Source organism: Streptopelia decaocto, assembly GCF_964273445.1.
Source record: "Streptopelia decaocto genome assembly, chromosome: 9".
In the NCBI taxonomy this organism is placed as follows: Eukaryota; Metazoa; Chordata; class Aves; order Columbiformes; family Columbidae; genus Streptopelia; species Streptopelia decaocto.
In genome coordinates this window covers 11,323,554-11,332,147 of record NC_138664.1, presented here as the reverse complement: position 1 = coordinate 11,332,147, position 8,594 = coordinate 11,323,554, and the positions used below count along the sequence as shown (strand labels likewise).

At 39.5% G+C, this 8,594-nt stretch overlaps 1 long non-coding RNA gene across 1 annotated transcript; it reads right to left on the bottom strand.

Annotated features, from left to right (window-relative positions):
* Nucleotides 1-3,230: 3,230 nt before the first annotated feature.
* On the bottom strand, nt 3,231-8,064 carry LOC309443992. Its single transcript, XR_014184898.1, has 3 exons — nt 7,931-8,064; nt 6,019-6,113; nt 3,231-3,500 (listed from the first exon to the last, which is right to left on the bottom strand). It is a non-coding gene; the product is annotated as an uncharacterized lncRNA (long non-coding RNA).
* Nucleotides 8,065-8,594: the final 530 nt, after the last annotated feature.

The following is an 8,594-nucleotide window of genomic DNA, read 5'->3' as shown; positions in this document are numbered from 1 at the left end:
ATGTAGCAGAGTAAGGCTAGAATTAAATCGTTCCTAGCTCCCTTGATTTTGGAAAATTCCCATTGAAATATGCAATTTAAAAGAAAAAAGAAATTACTCCCTACCTCTGTTTCCGTATCCTTGTTTAGAAGTACACGTGCACGAGCAACCATGGCAGGGGTGGGACTGGATGAGCTGTCAAGGTCCCTTCAGCCCAAACTATTCCGTGATTCTATGATTCCACGTGATTGTAAAGATACACCCATAACCAAAAAAGTAGCCATAAATGCTTGCAAAAAAAATGACACAACTTTATGTTTGTAGGATTTTTGTTTGAACATAACAGTCAAAAAAGTTCTTTTTCAGCAGCTAATCAACCATCAGCAAAGTTTCAAATAAACTTTAATTCAGAGACTACATAATCATTCTTCTCACAAACAAGACAATTTACATCCACCCTTTTGATTTGGATCTAAGCTACAAATCAAGTAACTCTTCTTTTGAGACATTGTCTCTGTGGAAAAAAAACATTACCTCGAGTTCTTCCATCAGTGTGTAACCCAGTTGAGAAATACAATTTTCAGGTTTATGCAATCCTGCAATCCTATCTGCACAATCTCTCAGAGAAATCAGTTTATTATTCCCTATGTCACACCAATTGTTTGACATTATAGTCTTAAAAAAATGCTTATATTAGAAATATTTACAAAAAGGAAATAGACTTACTGTTCTGGCAGCCATCAGGATCCCTTTATATTCTTCTGTTCCATATTGCTGATCTCAAACTGTCCCTCAACGATACTTTCTTCAGAGGAGAGAATCTGACAGCTGAAAGAAAAATGTGCGATGCTTACAGTTTATATCCACAAGACTGGAGATTTTGCATGTCTGGAGGCTTTAGCATTATTATTATTGTTATTACAAATATATTTTGGAATTTGTATTTTTGGCATAACTGGAAGATTCATTGTAAAGAATGTAGCTCTTCTTTTTTAAAATGTGTTAAATAAGCTTGGATTATTTGAAAATCAAGTACTTCAGCGATGACTGTAAAATTCTTTTTTGATTTGTTTTAGTAAAAAGAAAGATGATCTCAAGTATCATTTAGCAGCGTCTTTAAAAATACCACCATTACTATCCTAGGATGCAGCAACCTGGCACAGTGGCACTGCTACAACCTGCACTGCATCAAAACCATTTTGTGCCTGAAATTTTAATCCTGCACGTGAAAAGTGACAAAGGCTCTTAGAACCTCATCCAAGCCATGCTGTAATTAGCTACACTTTCTAACGACCTAGCTTTGGATTTGTCCCCAAAACAACAAGGGGGCTGTGATACAACGAAGGATTGTGGTGGATATTTCACTTAATACATTAAATCTCCATTGGCATCACTCGGTATTCTACTGGAGTAAAAGTCACTAATGAGAACTACTAAGGCCTCATCTCTGAAATTTATCCCTGAAAAAGTAAAAGCCATTGCTTTTTTTTTTGTGTAGGTTTTTGTTTGTTTGAATACAGAAAATACAAGTACCAGGCAGTGCCATCACACAATGGTCACTATAGTTCACCCCAGCTGTACAAGAATTGAGATTATCCCAGTTCATCTTCTCACTTTCTCTGTGAAGACTGAGAGTTTCCCCAGGAAACAAGGAACCTGGCAGATTGGAAGCCGCTCTCTCAGGCTGTGCTCCTGTAAGGAAAGTCAAGCTTTCCCTGGCAGACTCGACACTCCAGTCCCATTGACAGCTATCCTGAGGCTGCTAAGTACCTTTTATATCCCTTTGCTGCTCTTCTCTACTTGTACTGGCCAGATGGAAAGAAACAGGTCCCTATGGCTGAACTACTATTAGTAGTTCAGCCATAAATAACAGATTTCCAGTTCACTGTGCAGCATTTTTCACTGGCATTTTTGCAGTGGTCAGCAGAGCGGGTGGTGACCGGCATTGCAACCATGTCACAGGTGAGGGGAGTGAGGACGCAAGCCTGGAGTCAGCCTGGAACTCCCCTGGTTGTCCCCAAGCTCCTCCAGCGCTGGGTGATGCTGCTGCTGCTCAGGGCTCTTCAGGGGTTCAATTGCTCACAAGCCTGAACCTCTTCACCTGAACAGAAGCAAACATGGTCTCGGTGTCTTTAGTTATCAAGGTGGTTTATCTGTCCCCTTCCTTGCCAGTTGTGTCTCCCTGATCTGTGTGAAAAGGCCAAACGTCATCCCTTCGAGGGTAGCAGTAAAGATGAAATGTCCAAGGGGTATGTTGGAAAACTGGTGGTTAGATTGGACAACCAGAGCACTGAACTGGAAAGTTTCATAAGCTGAATATCCATAGAGAGAACAATTCTATGATTTTACTAATGAGCTAATTCAACTAATTCAATAATGAACAAATTCAATGCCTTCCAAAACAATTCATGAATTCTTATTCATTATCAATTTACAGTTCTTGGGGATCTTCATTAATTAGCAGTATTACTACTTGTTATACAAATTCATGTTCTGGGTGCGGTGTAAAGACCAACATGGAAACAAAATACAGTTGTGCCTTTTTGTTCATACTCACAAACAGTGATGGGAAAACCTCCAGAATCTTTCTCAGTGTTTTGTAGTTGTCAAGACACTTCATCTTCTCCCATTCCCAAGCTTCAGAAGTTTCCTCTTTGTGATTGCAAACAGATGATGGCAGAGCATGCAATTGGACGAACACAAGTAAATTCCAATCAGCGGTAGCCTGCAGCAGCGTCTCAGCGTTCACAGCACATGGAGGCCAAATCTTAGCATGAAGCTGTCAGCAGGAAAAGATAAATTAAAATTGATTTGGAGAAGCAAACTTCTGTGACCTTCTTCATTGCACCCAAGAGTATCTAAAATATGTGTCATTTAATATATATCATGGTTGGATTTTCAACCATCCACTGAGCTTGTGCGTTCAAAAATCTAATATACACCTTTGACTGAATCAGTGCAAAGTCTCATGAGTTTTGACCATTTAAGAGAACAGCATTCCACAAAAGGGGGAAGTTTCTGCACCTCTCTACATGCACCAAGAAGCATTTTTAAGACTATACAATTTGGGAGCTTACTTAAAAATGAGACCTTTAATATTTGAGCTTTTAGTACAACTAGAATAGATTCTGCAGATTTACCCTGTCCTCACCAATCTTTGCAAAACAGCAATGGTGGATTCTCAAATATCATAATTTTTCCCCAAATTACCCCAGAAAAACCAGCAGTTAGTGATAACAGCTATTCTGTGTGCCCAATGGCCATAAAATATGATAGCAGTAGCTTTCATAATAGTGTAGGCACTGCTAAATAAATATGGTGTAAGTTTCAGATTTATCCGTTTTAATCTCATCTCAGGGATCCCACTTCAAACACAAGATCTTCCAAACATCTGGAGGTTTTCTTCAGACGGAGACCATCCTCAGAAGCTGCCCACAGATCTCCCAGGACACCAGGAGCCTCCTGGTAGCCCAAGCGACAACAGGTTTATCAGCAGAGCAGGTCAGTGGTGGCGTAAAGAGCTGCAGAAGAGGAAAATCACAAGGTCAGGTCCAGCAGAGTTTATTGGGTCAAGGGCAGAGCTGTGCAAACATGATCGCATCAGTCTGGCTAAAAGCATTTATGTAAGAAATAAAAATGGCTCTAAGCATGGAAAAGTTGGCAATCTCTGTTCTGAAGTTACCGGGCAACCTTGCTGTATGTATGCAAGTTCAAAACCAGGCTTGTTAGAGCAGTGTCTTCAGTGTCATTGGTCTCTTTTCATAGGCAATAAAATGCATCTCCTGCTTTTCCAAACACTCCTTTCTGTCTTCAGAATTCACTTAGTCATAAGAAACACTTCCGAACATCTTCTCCATTAACAACTATATTCCCCCAACTGCTTCAAGTCAAAGCAGCCTGACCGATTGTACAGCAAGGCATCCTCATTTCAATTACTTCCAATTTTCTGTTTTTCTCTGAAAAGAGAGGCCAGGCCATCAGTACAGTTGAGCATTAGACAAAGTTTCCAAAAACAGCTAACATAATGCAATGAAAGTCATTTTGTAACACAGAAAAATATGAGTACAGTTATACAAGTGTTCTTGTTCCAAGAACAATTGTAAGTGGGTTTTGTTTTGATTTTGAAAAATCTCCAGTATCTCAGGGTAGTTGCAGTAGACCACACACTGGAAAAATTACGTGGTTTTCTGGTCACTGTATAATAAGATTTTTCTTTCTGAGACAGAAAAGGCCTATTTCGAGTTGGAACAGGAGGGCAGCTCGGAAGAATGAAGAATCAGGAAGCTGCAGAGATAAGTTAGAATTGAGTGAGGATGATTTGGTCTCATCTGAACAGCTGCCAGGGAATTAGGAAGCTTCTACTTTTTCATCAGCCTAGACAAAACATAAGGGTTAAAAGCAAAAATCAAATAAATACCAGTTTGGCAGTATCTGCTGTTAGGCATGACTCTATTTTTGACTGTCTATCTGGAGATAAGAGGTTTTGCAACACGAAGCATACCCTAGATAGAAAATCAAGTGGGAGGATAAGTATCAATTCCTTTAAGACAGGGGGTTTGTACCAGAGTCTCTGTGACGTGGTCACAGAGCAGTTCTGCAGCAAGACAACACCGAAATACCTACATCATTTATGGATAAAGATCCACTCCAGGCTGCAGAGAAGCAAACAGCGGATAAGCCGTAAGAGGAGAGTCAATTGTGACTTTCCCCCAACTTTTCCCCCACCACGCTGGGCCAGTCACATAACCTACTTTCCAGGTTATTTTACTGGAGTCAGTGGGCAATTTTGGATGGGCTCCACTGAGTACATTTTTTAACATTCTTTTTTACCAATAAAACAAAATAAAATATTTTATAGCCTTGATGTGTTTCTGGTGCATTTTAGAAACTACCACTTATAAAACCTTTCCAAGATGAAACAAGAGGAAAAATGACCAAGCTGTAGCAATGTAAATATCTCTTTTTTTTTTTTTTTTGGTAGAGTTGAGCTTTTATGCAGGAAACTGGGAAACAACATCACAGGAAAAGACTGTGTTAAGAGAAGAAAACCCATGTAAGCACAAGTTAGAGTGGAACAGAATTGTGTTTCTAGCAGCCCATGTTAAATGCAGTTTATGTGCACACCAAGGGCTTACTCCTCACCACCGAAGTGGGTGACAATTCACCAAGTGGCTTTAGTGACACACAAGCCAGTCCCTAAAGCAGCAGACTGGCTGGTACACAGGGCACTGGGCAGAGAGACGGAGATCTGAGTGGGGTTCCCAGCTGGATACAACCCCCGTGCCCCATTTCTGTCCAACCTCCCTGGGCCTCAGCTTCTCATCTGCAAAGGAGGAGTCAGTTTCTCTCCTGGCACGTCAAAGCCTGTGGTTTTGCTGTGGTTTTAGGTGCAATTGCGATTTAACAAGGAATTATCAACACACACCTTTAATCATCACAACTGTAGCATCACGCAGCACCGCAGTGATGCTTGTATGCTGCTGGAGAAAAGCATGCCAAATGTACAGCAGGTAATTAAAAATGTGCCTTAAGCACTGAGCTCATCTGCAGCACCTGACCTATGTATACAATACCGCCCTTTATGTGCACCATAAATCGCAAAGTGCACGAGCTGGGTGATTTTCAAGGATCTCCTCCTCCGTGCTTGCAAACAGTCCATCCTGATGAGTCAAGCAAGAGCACTGAGAGACCCGCAAGGATGAACAGGGAGCTCCTGACAGTGTTCCCTCTGGAGCTGCAAGACACTTTTTGACTTCTGAGATCAGAGGCAGTACATGAACTCCAGTGTGGTTACTGACTTCACGCTACCTGGCAGCATCTTTGATGTTAATGCTCTTTCGTGTCATTGACCACGAGAGGGCACCAGTACTGCTCTAAAAACAAAAACCAAAACCGAGTCGCTAAAGAAATAAATAAATTGAAATTTGCTTACACACTGTATAGCTTCAGAGGAACAGAATAGCAGGTTCCAAGCCCTAGCAATAGGTTTGCTCTTCTCAGTGTATATAATCTATGAGGGAGGACTGAATGATAACTCACAGAACTAGAAGAAGGAGCAGCTCAAGTTGGACAGCTGACCTCCAGGACCGGGAGAGCTGGTTTTTTCCACAAAGACCTCACCAGAAGGAATCCCTCTAGCAACAAGAGAAAAGAAAAGCCATATTATTTTTCAAGACCGCATCCTGAATATCTGATTCAAAGTTATGCCATGTAAAAACAAACCCTTGGTCTCACAAAATCACCCAGTGAGATCTCCGTGCCAAACACCATCCAGGACAGGGATTTGCATCAAGAGAAACATGCCTACTAATACCCTGTATTCAAGAGCAAGTACAATTATGAATGTATAGATCACTCAAAAAGCTAATTTTGCTTACCAAGGAAAATACCTCATTGCTAAAAGATTCGTATAGTTAAGCTAAACCTTTTCCTGCAGCATTGACTGTGAATACAAAAGGATTGTTCTTTTTTGTTTTGGCTGTAAGTGAACAAAATGCTGTTTTCAACTAGATGTTTCCCCTGAGCTTTTGTGACAGTTGGATTAATTCTGTGCAATTATTCCGTGAAAGTAAATTTATTCTGAATGCCCTGGTAAATTTCTGGCAGTTCACAGGAATCTCCCCGTTGGGACACATCCATTGCAAAGACCACCAGGTAAGCCAGAAATGGGGAAAAGATAGTATAACTCAACCAGGGTAGAAGCCAGAAAACAGTCTAAACCTGATGAACCTTTTTGCACTATTTGAATAGCTGTTTCTTCTGCTGTATTTGTGAAGGTAAAGCCAGAAAAACAGAGCAATGAAGAGTTCCAAAAAGTATGTATTCATTTGAAAATAAAATTAATTGATAGAATATTCCACAATGAGCTGTGCATAAAGTAAGACTATTTTCTTGGAAAAACATGTTTGTTTAAAGATATGTTTCTTGCCCTCAAGCAATTCTTGAAGTACTGAAATTATTTATAATACAGTTATCACACCAAAGAGTGAAAAAAATATTTGGATTCAACTGTTACTCCTAGCTCCAAATGAGTTAATCCAGATATGAATCAGGTAGTTACAAATGTCTAAGACTATAATAAGACTACAGACTACAAGACTACAGAAACCAGTGATAAGCCTCACGGAAAACCTTTTCTGTTCTCCTTGCTTCTTTTCACATGACTGTCAGTCATTTCAAACAAGAATACAAAAGGTAACGCTAAATTTAAACTAACTTAATGAAGAGTTAGATTTGACTGTCAATGTCTAAATTAAAATCACATCTATTTGCAACCTTCTATATTCAAAATAAAAATACTTATAGAGTATGCAGACCCTGCGATTTTTAAAAGAGTTGAATGGTCTTTTTTTTTTTTTTTAGCAGTTAAAAATACAGTGCATACACAGTAGCATTTTAAATTGATGCTGGAACTGGATAAAAGGGACATCATCAAGATAAAAGCTACAATTATTAAAACAGCAACAATTGCAAGTATTAATTTTCCTTTCCAACTTTCACAAGGTTTGTTTCTATTACATATTCAGGTGGCAAGATGCTGGCAGAATAATCACTCTTATTTCTTGCTTCCACTCACAATCCCTGTTGGCAGAGTTTTAGTTTCTGGGATAGTTTGAAACCCAGAACAAACCACCTACGGACAGAGAGACTTTTAGAATATCCTAAAGATAAGGAACATTATGGAAAAGATGCAGAGAGCGCTTCTAATATTTATAATTTTGTACTCCATTCTTCTCTCGTGTTCATCACCTTGCCAGAAGCTTAACTGCATTTCCACTTAGCCCAGATGCTGCTTTTAGCTGTCAGTGAAAATCATAATTCAGCAGAAAAAAATAAGCTTTTCTTTTTGATCCCCCTGAGCCTACATTGTGGAGTGGCAAAACTTGACAACGCTCTTCTATTTTATCAGGTGGGAACCTGCAGAGAACGCTTTGCAACGATGAAGACTCACATTTTGAGAATGTGGTGTGTGCTTGTGCCGATAATACAGCTGAACGCAGCTGAGGATTTCCAGTGGACAAAGAATAACCCAGGCTCCTTCTATCACGGCACTTTTCCAACTGGTACTTTTGAACTGCAGTTGATTGTGGGGTTTAAGGCTCTGGATCTACTCGTGTGTTTGCTCAAGAAAGCTGCCAAAAGGTTTTTCTTCGCCTTCCTGAGAAATAGCAGAAAAAAAAATTCAGGTTTTTGCAGAAGACATACTTAATATCATCTTCTGCACCTCACCCTGGAAATATAAGGATTCACATAACCCTGTACTTCATATTGTCACCTAAAACAGTAAAGTCAGAGGTTAATAGATTAACATTTCATACCCAGATCTCCCTTTCCTGTCTGTGATTGAATAAGATGCATAGTATAACAAATCACACCTCAGAACTCTTCTACTTTTCCATAAATTATCTACCACTAACAAAGAATTAGAAATTAAAAATGTCCTTCGTTACACAGCTAACTTAAGAAATCAGCGTGAGTGAAATAATTGTGTTGGGTTTGTTTCAAGCTGTTCAGTATTATCTAATTCACTCTTCAGCACTGCTTTATGAAACCTTGTCCTTTCTTCAACATATATTTATATACTCAGATATTTAATTCAACCAAAACTTAAAAAG